Source organism: Microcebus murinus, chromosome 7, assembly GCF_040939455.1.
Source record: "Microcebus murinus isolate Inina chromosome 7, M.murinus_Inina_mat1.0, whole genome shotgun sequence".
Classification (NCBI taxonomy): Eukaryota; Metazoa; Chordata; class Mammalia; order Primates; family Cheirogaleidae; genus Microcebus; species Microcebus murinus.
Genome location: NC_134110.1, coordinates 59,959,198 through 59,972,485, shown reverse-complemented (window position 1 = coordinate 59,972,485; position 13,288 = coordinate 59,959,198). Strand labels below are relative to the sequence as shown.

The following is a 13,288-nucleotide window of genomic DNA, read 5'->3' as shown; positions in this document are numbered from 1 at the left end:
CTGTGGACTGAATGTCTGTGTTCCCCCAAAATCTGTGTGTTGAAGCCCTAACTGCAATACAATGGTATTTGGACGTGGGACCTTAGGGAAATAACTGAAGTTAGATGAAGTTTAGATGGAGCCCCTATGGTGCGATTAGTGCCCTTATAAGAAGATGACCCACCTGGACAACTCAGGATGATCTCATCTTGGGATTCTTAATTGCCTCTGCAAAGTTCCTTTTCCAAAAAAGGTCACATTCACATGTTTTGGGGGGCGAGGACATGAACTCACTGGAGATCTGTCCCATGAGTGTCCTGATTGCTTAACCCCCCTCTGGACACACTCAGCCATCCTCTGACTGGCTGGTTTTCCTCTAACCTGAACTGTTGGGACCTAAGGCAGAAGAAGCTCTCTCTCACCTCCAGGAGACACCCCCAGCTGCAGGCAGTGGCGGGACTCAGGTTCCTCATGCCCCCAGGGCAGTGGGGACAGATGGGCTCCTTCCCAACTCAGAATCTTCCTGAGGGGCTATGCAAGGGTCTGTGGCCTTCCAGCCCCACCCACTCTCCCTCTCCACCACCGTCTTTGGTGGTTCTGCTCAGCCGGCCTGCCAGGGCCATGGAAGGACAGTGTGGGGTAAGGAATGGACCTAGAGGGAGACAGGGACGGTGTAACAGTAACAACAATGGTGCTAACCTGATTTAGTGCTGCCCACCTGCTGGTGTGGTTTTAGGTCTTTCCTGACTGCTGACGCTATAATCCCAAACAACCCTGGGCAGCAGATGCCCTTTACCCCTCTTCATTGGTGAAGGAGCCGAGGCAGAGAGGGATTACGTGAGGGGCTCGCGGCTGGTAAACCTCAGAGCCGGATTCGAGCCCTGACAGTCTTGTTCCGAAATCCACACTCCAGCTAAGAGGAGGCAGTGTGTGCAGATTCGGGGGAGCGGTAGGATGTGAAGGAAGAAAGGTGCTTCTGAGAAGGGCTGCTGAGTCCACCCTCAGCCCAGGGGGTGCTGGCAGAGCACCGAATTCCTTTCCAATGACTTTCGAGTGCTGGGCTGAGCTTCTTCAGACTTCAAGCAGAGGGACCGGGCCGTGTGGGGCCCTGGCTTGTTCCATCACGTCCAACCTCTGTCTCCTCCCGTGTCACCCCCATCCTGCCAACACACGTGCATTATCAAATAAACGAAGACACGATTGAAGTTCATGATTAGAAGAGCGGAGCTCTCTCCTCCCTGCAAGCCCTCTCTCCTCCAGCCTCCCCCAGCCCTGCCCACATTCTCCCCACCCCACAGCACTCACAGTCCCTGTCCTGCTGCTGTGCGGAGGGCAGAGGGAAGCCCAGGGCCCCAAGGGGTGGGAGTGTCAGAGGGCACGAGAAGTGGCCAAGACCAAAAGGGGAAGGTGAGGAAGGGCTGACGCCCTCTGTGAGGAGGGTCTGAGGAGGACCCAGGGGCAGGGCCAATCCTGGAACCCCTTGCAGGTCGTGGGAGCCAGTATCCCTCAACCGGCCACGCGGGCCAGCTTGGTGAGGTGGGTCACCAGGGAGCGTGGTTTCCGGTCTGTCAGGAGTTGCCAAATAAGACATCCCAGGGCAGGGGACTGGAGACAGTTCCTGGCGTGCTCGGCCCACCACGGCCTGGCCCGCACAGCCCTGTGGGCGGAGGCTTGGCCGCCCGGAGACGGCGTTCCTGGCGTGGACGCAGACAAGGACAGCTGTTTCCTTTCAGCTTTATTTTCTAGTGGAAATTTCACAGTCACAAGCCAGCTCTTGGCGGTGGGGGGTGGGGGTAGGTGGGAAACGGACAACATAGAATAACTGAGTTGGCAGTAGACGTTTCCCCCTGAGCTACACCAGAATTTTCCTGGGCAGCAAAGACGAATAGAATGGCAGTGACTCAAAGTGGTCTGGCTGGGATTTTTGACCCCATAACTTGCTATGTGCCCTGAGGAAAGTTCCATAACCTCTGTGGGCCTCAGTTTTGTCTCTCTTAACAAATGGGTCCCAAAGCACCTCATAGGACTGTCAAAGAGAGGCCCTGCTCATAGGGGTCCTGCCTTCCCTTCTCAGCCTCCAGAGAGGGCTCTGGTCCCACATTTCACCTTGAAGCCTCCCAGGCAGGCCCACCCTCTCTGCTTCCTCCCTCTCCCCTCCTTGTTCACTGAAAAAGGACACCCAGCAGCTCTGGGGAGGCCTGCCCTCAGGGCTAGTAGCAAAGGGCCTTGAGGGAGGTTGGCTCCCTGGGGCCCTCACACCGGCAGGTTCCACTTGCCTTCTGGGAAAACACCCCTGAACTCTCACCCAGTGACCCCTCCCCAGGGCTCCTGGGGAGTGGGTGCCTACACCCCCCTTCCCAGGGTTCCTTTGGGTGGTGCACAAATAGCCAGTTACCCAGCTAATGCCCGGATGCGCACTTCAGCCCTGCAGGCTGGGGGCATTCAGTGACCTTAGACCCAGAAGACATGCGGGCGCTCGGTGAGGGGCCAGGCTGGGAGGGTGGGTCCCTGCAGGCTGGGAAGTGCATGAGCCAGCTGAGGTGTGGAGCAGTGGCACTGTCACCCCAGGTGTCAGGGAGGGCCCTCAAGCCCAAGGAAACCAGGCTGGCTCGTGGTCTGGGGCCCTTGTAGATGGCGCCATGCAGAGCCTGCCTCTCCCACACACACGGGGACTGCCCCAGAAGCCTGAATTGTTCTCGGGTTGTTTTCAAGGCTTCCTACTGCAGCTGTTGGGCCCCACCTGCTTCCTCCAGGGACACATTGCTTGAGAGGAAGCCCAGGGACTTTGCCCAGGGACTTTTCCCAGGGCCCCTAGCACCCCTGGAGCTCGGCCTCAGAGGCCTGCCTTGGTGTTGCCCTGCTAGCTTCTTGTCCAGAATTTGCTCCCTGCCTTCCCCTGCAGGGGTGGGTGTGAAGTGCACCTAAGGTGTTTAGTTTGAGCAAATAAAAATACATCGGGGCCAGTTAAATTTGAATTTCAAATAAACAACAAGTAATGTTTTATTATCAGCATGTCCCATGCAGTATTTCAGACAGACTGATACTTCTTCAGTATTTTTTGTTTATCTAGAATTCAAATTTAACAGGCCGTCTGGCAATCCTGGCCCCACCTCACTTTTTAAATTCTAAGAATATCCCTCTTCTCAGCTTCTTATCTGTGTGCAGACATAAAGGAGGGCACGCACCAGGTGCTAGTGTTGTTCATGTTGTTACCAATATTAATCCAGTTCCAAAACTCTGTAACACTATGGATCTCTGCAAGTATTTCTTACACCAAACTTTTTATTAACTACATATTTCATAGTAGTTATAATCTTATAATAAACCCTCCAGTGGATAATTTTTTTTTATCTCTGCTTTCCCCATGTGTGTTTTGGAAATGTCCTGCTAGTGTGTAGGAAACCACTCTATTCTCATCTAATTATGAATGCTGTTGAAGGAAAATAATCCTTTTACCTTTCTCTTCTTTTCCTTTTAAGAAAAGCCCCAGCACCCACCTGCACCCTGTTTCCCTTGGAAAAGGAAGCTGCAAGGCAGGTCCCAGCATTTTTTTTTTTTTTTGAGACAGAGGCTCATTCTGTTGCCCAGGCTACAGTGTCATGGCATCAGCCTAGCTCACAGCAACCTCAAACTCCTGGGCTCAAGCAATCCTCCTGCCTCAGCCTCCCATGTAGCTGGGACTACAGGCATGCACCACCATGCCCGGCTAATTTTTTCCATATATTTTTAGTTGGCCAATTAATTTCTTTCTATTTTTGATAGAGACGGGTCTCGCTCTTGCTCAGGTTGGTCTCAAACTCCTGAGCTCAAACGATCCTCCCGCCTTGGCCTCCCAGAGAGTAGGATTATAGGCGTGAGCCACTGCGCCCGGCCTTCCCAGCACTTTTGAGAGCGGGAGCTCCCTGGGGAGTGACAGGCAGCCCTGGTGTGTGCACAGCCCTGAAATCGTGCTCTGGACTTTGACTATGTGAGGCTCAAGGCCCAACTCTCTAGGCTGCAGTCAGAGGGGACTCTTCAGTTGGGTATTTTTTGGAGTATGAGAATGTGTCCACTTTATTTTTGCTCCTTCTATTCCTTTTCCCACCATTTCTCCAAAGGAATAGAAACATCAGTGCTCCAATGACCAGGGTCACGGGATGAGGGCGTGGAGGGGGGACAGGGCTTCTCCAGGTCGGCACAAAGGTCCCAGGTCTCTGCCTCTGGGGATGTGGCAGGGACCTCAGCCTCATGCCAAACACATCTCAGCTTGGAGGGTCTGCCCTGCCAGCTGGGCGGCCCCTCCTAGGCCCAGCTGTTCCTCTAGGTCACAGTAGAAGAAGCCTTGGGAACATGCCGGCCCGGTCTGTGGCAGCACCCTGGCAAGGGCCCAGCGTGGGGCCCTCCCTGCCCTTGCAGGGGAGCCAGCTTCTGCACCACCCAGCCGAGTCCTCTGACGTAGTCCCGCCTCAGCCTCCAGCAGGGGAGCCTCCCGGGCCAGGCCGGCCCTGCAGCTCCCCAGCTGCAGCGCTCTCCTCCACCCTCCCTGCCCCACGGCCTCTTCCCACACCTCCCTCCCAGGATTCCCGAGGACTTGGTCAGAGAACTTTGTCAGGAGACGGTAAGGCAGCAAGGGTGCTGCGTGCCAATAGCACCTGGCTCGGGGAGTGTGACACAGTGTGCTTTGACAGCAGGGCGATGGCTTCACGGCATGCCCCTGCCTTCCCTGAACATCGGCTGGAAGGTTCTTCCATGTCTCGTCTTCTTCATCTGTGAGGAAGCACCGTGGTAAAGCTCTCAGTCTGAACTGAGGTGGCGGGCTGTAAATCCTGCCTCTCCCGCCTACTGGCTTAAGTTACTTAACCTCCCTGTTCCTCAGTTTTCTCATCTGTGAAAGGGGGGGATAATAACCGTCCTTTCTCGTGGAACTGTGGTTGAGGAGTAAATGGGGTGACGCGTGTAAAGAGCTTAGGAAAATGCCTGGCACAAAGTAGGTGCTTATGAAATGGTAGGTGTTAGCTAACATCTCACATTGTCCAGATTTTCTAGATTGTTTGTGGTCAGCAACACGTGGCCCCTACAGTGGGCAGCACACACTAATGGACACTTCAGGGGAGACAGAAGGAACTGAAGCTGGATTCCTCATTCTCTGCTCTTAGATATCCCTGGAGAAAACCTGAGAGCACCTGCATAGGAGGTTTCTGTGTGCTTTGTGGCCACATCTGCATGAATCCTTGAATGCTCTTCCTGCATTGCAGGACAATCCTACATTAGATGCCCAAGGTAGAAGCTAGAAACTCAAATTCCAAGCCTCCCTTACAGCAGGAAAAAGGCACATGCCCAGGACTTCCCAGTCAAGGGATTCACGTGAGACCTTGTGGAAATAGGGGACTTCAGATACCTCAAGGGCAAATGCTGTCCTGCATACTCACCTATACTTTTCTTTTCTTTTTTTCTTGAGACAGAGTCTCACTCTGTTGCCCAGGCTAGAGAGCCATGGCGTCAGCCTAGCTCACAGCAACCTCAGACTCCTGGGCTTAAGCAGTCCTCCTGCCTCAGCTTCCCGAGTAGCTGGGACTACAGGCATGCGCCACCATGCCTGGCTAATTTTTTTCTATATATTTTTAGTTGACCAATTAAGTTGTTTCTATTTTTAGTAGAGACTGGGTCTTGCTCTTGCTCAGGCTGGTTTCGAACTCCTGACCTTGAGTGATCTGCCTGCCTCGGCCTCTCAGAGTGCTAGGATTACAGGCGTGGGCCACTGTAACCAACCTCGCCTGCACTTTTCTGTAGAAGGTGTGGTGGGTTGAATTGTGTCCACCCCCCAAAAAAAGATATGTTGGCATCCTAACCCCCGGTACCTCAGAATGTGACCTTTTTTGGAGATAGGGTCTTTGCAAAAGATTAATTTAAGGTGAGGTCATTAGGGTGGGTCCTGATCCAAGGACTGCAACCGTATAAAAGGGGGACAATTCAAACACAGAAGGAGACCCGCACACAGGGAGAACACCACGCGAAGACGATGGCAGAGACGGGGCGGTGCGTCTGCAGACACCATCAGACAGCAAAGGCTGCAGCAAACCTCCAGAAGCTACTAGACAGGCCTGGAACAGACCCTCCCTCACAGCCCTCAGGAGGAACCAACGCTGCTGACACCTAGATCTTGGACTTTTGGCCTCCAGCACTGTGAAAAAATAAATTTCTGTTGTTTAAGCCATGCAGACCACGGTATGCTGTCATGGCCACACCAGAAAACTAACATGGAGGGAAAGCTCCTCTGCGCCGTGTCAAACGGAAGCTCCAGAGAGCAGGACATTTTGTTGTTTTATTTATTGGCATACATAGATGGTGCCCAAGAAATGCGCGTTCAATCAGTGAATGTCTCCTGCAAAGTTCACAGAGCAGAACAAACAGGCTAGAGAAAGGTTCGATGTTGGAAGACCCCACACTTTTCACCATGACCACTGGAGCTCCGCTGTGGTCCGGGAGGGACTGTGCTGCCACTTCCCCTGCCGACAGCCACAGAGCCCCCACGCAGCGGGGCCTCCGGGGCTGGGTGGGCGGCGGGTCTGGTGGAAGGCTGTCCAGCCTTGTGGCTTTTAGGCCTGGACCAAGAACTAAAGAGACCTGAGAAATCCATTTTCAAACACAAAGCCCACAAGGCCCAGAGAGTGTTCAAGTCTGTCTGTCTGTTCCTTTGCACCACCCAGCACAGCCACCCGGAGGAACCTCAGGCTTGGCTGGAAGACACATCAGTGCGGACCGTTTCTGTCTCTCCTCCGTGCCATGTTTCCTACCCAAAGGTCGCTCTCTCTCTGTCTCTCTCTTTCATGCTTGGCAGGAGCACACTGAGGAGGCACTTAGTGGCAGGGAGCACCTCTGAATTCAGAAAAGAAATAACCATTTTGCCTGTGGGTCAGTACAGTGGCTCTCGTTACATATTTTCCTGCCAGATGTCTTTCAGGCCTTGTTTAATTTGTCCGTGGCAAAGGCTTTAGGTGTGGAAGAGGGGTCTGCACAGCCTGCTTGGCTAATGTAAGTGTGGTTAGGTCAGGGACCTTCTCTCATGCGAGGGTGTGTGTGTGCACACGTGTGTGCGTGGGGGGGAGGGATGGGGGAAGGGAGAGAATGGGGGATGGGAGTACACTCAGGAGGGCCCTTTCCCAGGGTACGCGGGTAAGCTGCCTGCCCAGGCCTCTCTCCACCTTCCTGTGAGGATGGTAACGAGCACTGAAGCTGTCAGATGGGTGCCTGGGAGTCCACGGGCACTGCCCACAGGGTTCAGCCTATGGGCCACACCCAGGTCCGTCTGGGAATGGCCTCCTTTGTGTTAAGAAACACGAGCCTCCTAGATTCCACATGGGGCTGGGTGTGTCCCTCACAGAGAGCCCTTTGTGCCCAAGAGAGGGCTGGCCCCGTTTGTTCTGGCAGCTGGCCAGGCACCGCCCCCAGCCTCCCCACCAGCCCTGGGGCTCCCCACCTTCCCTCCCAAGCTGTGCCTCCCTTCCTCACAGGGTGCAGCCACCTGCTCAGGGCAGGGCACCCTGGAGGGGCCTGGGCTGGGACGCTGCCAAGGACAGCTGTCATGGAGAGGAAAAGGCTTTGGGGACAGCCTACTCTCAGGGATAGGCTGGAAGAGCAAGGCCTGCCAGCAGACCCACCCTGGGACACTGGGGACAAGCCAGGGCTGCCCTCTGAGCTCACCCTGCCTGGGGAGACGGCAGGCTACAGCGTGCTCTGGCTCGTTGCTGGGAGACACCATCTCTGAAGGGCCACGATTATAACTGCAACTGTTCGTGTTCCTTTAAAAAATTAAATTAAAAAAAAAAAACCTATGAGAAATCTCATGCTTGTCAGAGCCTTCCTCCCCCGCTGCTGGCCCCCATTATGAATCCATGGCATCTTCTGCTGAGAGTTAATTACACGGTGTGTGAAAGATGCAGGGCTTCCTTTAAAAAATTGTTTCTGCTGGATGGGTTCTCAGCTGCCTCCCGAGCTTCCTCGCCATGCGGCAGGAAGACAGGGCGTGCTGCGAGAAGCCCAGCCCCGGCCCACAATCGCCCAGGGCCTCCCTGAGCCGTAAGCCGGTGACGACAGCCCCACCAATCCTGGGCTCACCTCCCACAGCTGAGAGATCCGCTCCTGCCAGAGAGCCGGGATCGTGACAAAGCACAAACGGAAGGTGCTGTGTAAGTGCCAAGCCCTTTGCCCCTCTGGAGCCTGTTTCCTCCCACTCTGCTCCGGCACAAACAGGGGCTCAGGCAGAGGGAGGGGTGCAGATGGCTTCCTGGTGCATGAGCCTCCGTGTGAAGGCTCAACAGGGAATGTGACCCCCTCCGGGACTTTCCAGCTAAGAAGCTATGACCAACTCCGGAAGCAACAAGTGTGAACTAATACCTTCAGCGATTGCCTCTTCGCAGGGTTGAATTTCATCTCCTTATGCCACGGCTAATCGCACAGCTGTTGGGACCCCTCAGAGCATGTCACAACACCCCTTGCTCCAACAAGTCGGAGCATCTCAGAGCTGGCAGGGCCTCCTCGGCCAATTCCTGTCCTGAGCTGGGCACACCTTAAAGTGGAGAATTTTCTGTTGTCCCCAGATATCACTCCCCTACACCAGTCAATAAAGGAAACTCGAGGTTGTGAGTTAAAAGTAATCCTGTCTATAATGACAATTCTGAACTAACCAGACATGGAATATTCACTTTTTCATGGGGTAAACTAGCTTTCTTCATTCTAAACTTGCTAGTGTAGACTCTGGGACTATCAGCTCATTTTAATTATTAGCCTAGGACAAATTAAAAAGAGCAATCTGCCGCCACTGGATTCCAAAATAAAATGCAATTATGAAGTTTATAGTATTTTGAATAACTTGCTTTGCCACTTCCCATCTTTAGGTACAACAAAGAATGGATTTTTTAGAAAAAGAATAACTTTTCTGTCTATTTGGTTGTATTCTTCATAGTGTTGAGCATTGAAGGGGCGGAGGGGATACACACAGCTTGTCTTTAAAGGGGGGATTTCAAACCCAAATGGGCAGAGTCTGTAAAAATGCAAATGCTGCATTTTTAAACAAACCTAACTGGTAATTCTGATGCAAGTAGCCACCCAACTATGATGTGGGGTTATGGCTGTGGCTTATGAACACTCGAATTAGCTGGACACCCGGCAGCGGCAGCTCCCCTCCCAGCCAGAACTTTCCTGGAATGTACATTCCAGGAAATTATTTATGTATCTATTTTTAAAATAACATTAGTTTCTTTCTCTTTGGATATAAAGCTAAGGCAGAGGACTTATATAATGTCATAATAATAATCATGATAAAATTCCAGTAAGACTGATAGCTAAAAAAGAATAAAATAATAACGATAATAATATTAAAATCACTCATGATCCCTTCCCAAGTGGGGAGGGCTATTAATAGTATGTTGTTTTCTTCCTGGCGTGTTTTTTATAAAGTTGACAACATACTGAATATATAATTTTATTTCATTTTTCCCTACGTCATTAATTTTTTTCTGGAAATATCATTTGTAAAGGCTGTATAATATCTCCATCGTGTGGACGTGCCTATTTTAATAACCATTCCCTCACTGTTGGATGTTGAAGCTGTTCCCAATAATTAATTATATAAACAAAAATATTAAGATGACTATTTGTGTGCATAAAGTTTTATCAACATTTTTGATGACTTCCTCTAGCTGGAAGTGGGTCACTGGATTAAAGGATATGAATGTGTGCAAGGCTCCTGGTAGCTATACCAGCAACTTGCTGTCCCAATTTCCTCCTTCCCAGCATACGGTGGAATGCCTGTGTCACGGCACACTCAGCTTATGACCTTTCAAGGCTTATGAAAGGTATCACTCTCACCGTATGTTATAGATTGGCCTGTTTCCCCAAAAAAGATACTGTGAAGTCCTGACTCAAAGTACCTGTGAGTGTTACCTTATTTGGAAACAGGGTCTTTGCAGGTTAAGAATAGGTCATTAGGGTGGACCCCTGTGCAATATGACTGGTGTCCCTATAAGGAGGGCGCCAAGTGAAGACACTGCCACACCGGGAGGATGCCCTGTGCTATCCGAGGCAGAGACTGGAGTGATGCAGCTGCAAGCCAAGGAATGACAGCCACCACCCGAAGACAGGAGGAGGTGGGGAAGGAGTCTACCCAGAGTCTCAGGGGACCATGTCCCTGATGACACCTGGATTTCAGACCTCTAGCCTCCAGAACTGTGAGAGAATAAATTTCTGTCACTTTGAGATACCTAGTGTGGGGTGCTTTGTTCTGCAGTCCTATGAAACTAACATACTTTATGCTCCCTGGCTTGGTGTCCGCTGAGCCAGAAAGAGCTAAAGTACAAAGGATGGTTCTTGCTCCCTCTCAGAAGGGCATCCAATCCAGCCTGATAATCTGCCTTCCCTGGGAACATTTCTTGCTCCCTGTCCTAGGAGCAAGAGTCCGGCAGGGGCCTGTCAGGGACTGGCTTGGGGCTCTGGGTCCCATCTTCCATTAGAGCAAGGTCTGGTTTAGTTTTTTCCTTGAGGTCACATCTCCAGGGGTACACAAAGCATAAACTTAGCATTTTTCTCCATACTCTTGGATTTGACATGATGGAATAAGCCCATTTATTAGGCTCTTTCCACACCTCCTGGATTAAAACCTCATTCAGTGTCAGGGCAGAGGTCACCGTTGTCACTGATCAGGCCTCAGACTGATCCATTATCAGGGAGTCTCAGGCCCTCAGCCCTGATTGGCTGGAAGGTTGTGCTACTATTGAATTCCTTACTTCTACAAATGCCCGTCTGTTCTCCAGCGACTTCCGAAAGGTTGCTCTCTTAAGTTGACCTTCTTGATCGAGAATAGAACCCAGAGACCTAAGGAACTCCACCTGAAGATTATACAGTTAGGATGTTGTGACCCCAACAGTTACAAAGTCTAAAATATTTAAAGTCATTCTTTACTAAGTGCCCACTGGGAGCCACTTACATTCTCTAGTCCTCAAGAGAGCCCTACAAGGTAGGCTGTGATACTGTGACAGAATAAGAAATATATCCGTGCTCTCTGCCCCTGGTTCCCCGCACAGCGCTCCTTAAAACCCTTGTAATTTCCTGAACGGTCTGGGTGCTAGGGGCTTCTTTTGTTCTAACATTTGGTCTTTGACTCTGGTTTCTGACACAGAGCACCTAATCCCTTAGACTTTGGTGGGTGATAGGAGCATCGTTTGTTCTAAGGAGGTGATTCTTAGTGGTGGGCTCTGGGGTGGGGCCGGTCACCAGAGAGATCAAGCCATGATTAGAAGCCTGGAACTTTCAGCACCACCTCCCATTCTCCAGAGACCAGAGAAGGACTAGAAATGGAGTTAATAATCGATCGTGTGGACGTGATGAAGCCTGAGAGCTGTGGGGTCTGGAGAGCTTCCTGAGAGCGGCATGTGTGGAGGGTGGTGCGTCCTCCAGGGCAGCCCTGTGCCCTTCCCCCAGGCCCCGCCAGGTGCTGCCCTTCCATCTGGCTGCTCAGCATACCCTTTATAATAAACTGGCAAATGGAAGCAAAGTGCTTTCCTGAGTTCTGTGAGCCGCTCTAGCAAATGACTGAACCCGAAGCGGGGGTCATGGGAACCTCCAATCCATAGCCAGTTGGTCAGAAGTTCCAGAGGCCTGAATGTGCAATTGGCATCTGAAGTGCAATTGGGGACAGTCGTGTGGGACTGAGCCTTTAACCTGTGGGATCTGACTCTAACTCCAGGGACATGGTGTCAGCATTGAATTAAATTGTAGGATACCCAGCTGGTGCTGGAGAATTGTTTGTTGGAGGGAACCCCATCCCCCACATTTGGTCACGGAAGTGTTCTGTTGAGAATGAGGGAGAAAAAGAGAAAAAAAAAAAACAGTTCGTTTTTTCCCTTATAGAGGTATAATGATCTCTATTTCACAGTAAAGAAACCAGTCCGTTCTCGCATTGGCAGCACATATACTAAAGTTGGAACGATACAGGGAAGATTAGCATGGCCCCTAGCAAGGATGACCCAAATTAAAGGTTTAAAAAAATTTAAAGAATTAAGAAAAAAAAAGAAAGAAAGAAAGAAACCAAGGCCCAGAAAGGCCAGAAGGTCGCCCAAGGTGGGCCATTTTGTGTAAGGCAGAGCCAGAAGTAGAGCCAAGACTTCCTGCCGCAGAGGCCCCAGCCCTCTGCTCGGTCAGGTGGCTTAGAGGGCCTTCGAAGGCAGCTGTTCAGTGAGGTCATTCATGCTAACAAGGGATGCCAGATGTTTTGAGGACATGCCAAACCTTTTGAAGCAGATGTTCCTAGTTCCACTCAGTTCCATCTCCAACAATTCTGGCACCTGCAGTAATACGGGATTTTGTAATTTACATGATCCTTGAAAATGGTCTGATCCCTGCTAACTCACCTCCTGATTTTTACATCTCAATTTCAGTACATCTGTTCCCAAAAAGTTGCAAGGAAAGGGAGCCCTCTGAAAGCACACAAGGAGTCTTATATTTAATGGTGTCTTAGTCTCTTCTGGACTGCTGTGACAAAATACCTGAGACTGGGTAATTTACAGACAATAGAGGTTTATTTCTTACAGTTCTGGAGGCTGAAAAGTCCAAGGCTGATGGGCCCACATCTGGTGAGAGCCTTCTTGCTGTGTCACCTATGGTGGAAGGCAGCAGAGCAAGAGAGCAGGGCAAGAGAGAGAAGGTGAGAGAGAGAGAGGGTGCGGCAGAGGGAAAGGGAGAGGGAGAGGGAGGAGGAGGAGGAGGAGGAGAAAAGGAACAGGGTTGAACTCATCCTTTCATCACTAACCCACTCCCACGATAACAAATCCATTCCCTCAATAACAATATTAATTAAATAAGTCAGTGCCTCTTGCTTGTAATCCCGGCACTTTGGGAAGCCAAGGCAGGAGGATCACATGAGGCCAGGACTTTGAGGCCAGCCTGGGCAACATAGCAAATACCCCTGTCTCTACAAAACATAAAAAAATTAGTCAGGCATGGTGGCATTCGCCTGTAATCCCAGCTACTAGGGAGATTGAGGCAGGAGGATTGCTTGGGCTTAGGAGTTTGAGGTCACCATGAGCTATGATCATGCCACCGCAGTCCAGCCTGGGTGACAGAGCAAGACCCTGTCTCAAAAACAAACAAACAAAAAAAGAGAGCTCAGGTTCTCAGCCTGAAGGAAAATGTGGAAGTTGGAGGTTGTGGTGTTTGTGGCTTAAGTAACCAGCCACAGCCCTTTTGCACCTGGTGGTATCTCCCAGGATAACCCCACACCCGTCCAGCCCACCGACTTCCCCGAAGGACACCCACATAAGGCCCTGAACCTCGCACC

The 13,288-nt window shown here is 51.3% G+C and overlaps 1 long non-coding RNA gene and 1 other non-coding gene across 2 annotated transcripts; one reads left to right on the top strand and one right to left on the bottom strand.

Moving 5' to 3' along the window:
• Nucleotides 1–4,916: 4,916 nt before the first annotated feature.
• On the bottom strand, nt 4,917–8,393 carry LOC105882162 (uncharacterized). The gene is made up of 3 exons (XR_001159106.3): nt 8,074–8,393; nt 7,660–7,757; nt 4,917–6,834 (listed from the first exon to the last, which is right to left on the bottom strand). It is a non-coding gene; the product is annotated as an uncharacterized LOC105882162 (long non-coding RNA).
• A 3,509-nt stretch (nt 8,394–11,902) lies between these two features.
• LOC142872031 (U6 spliceosomal RNA) lies at nt 11,903–12,004 on the top strand. The gene has a single exon (XR_012920278.1). It is a non-coding gene; the product is annotated as a U6 spliceosomal RNA (small nuclear RNA).
• Nucleotides 12,005–13,288: the final 1,284 nt, after the last annotated feature.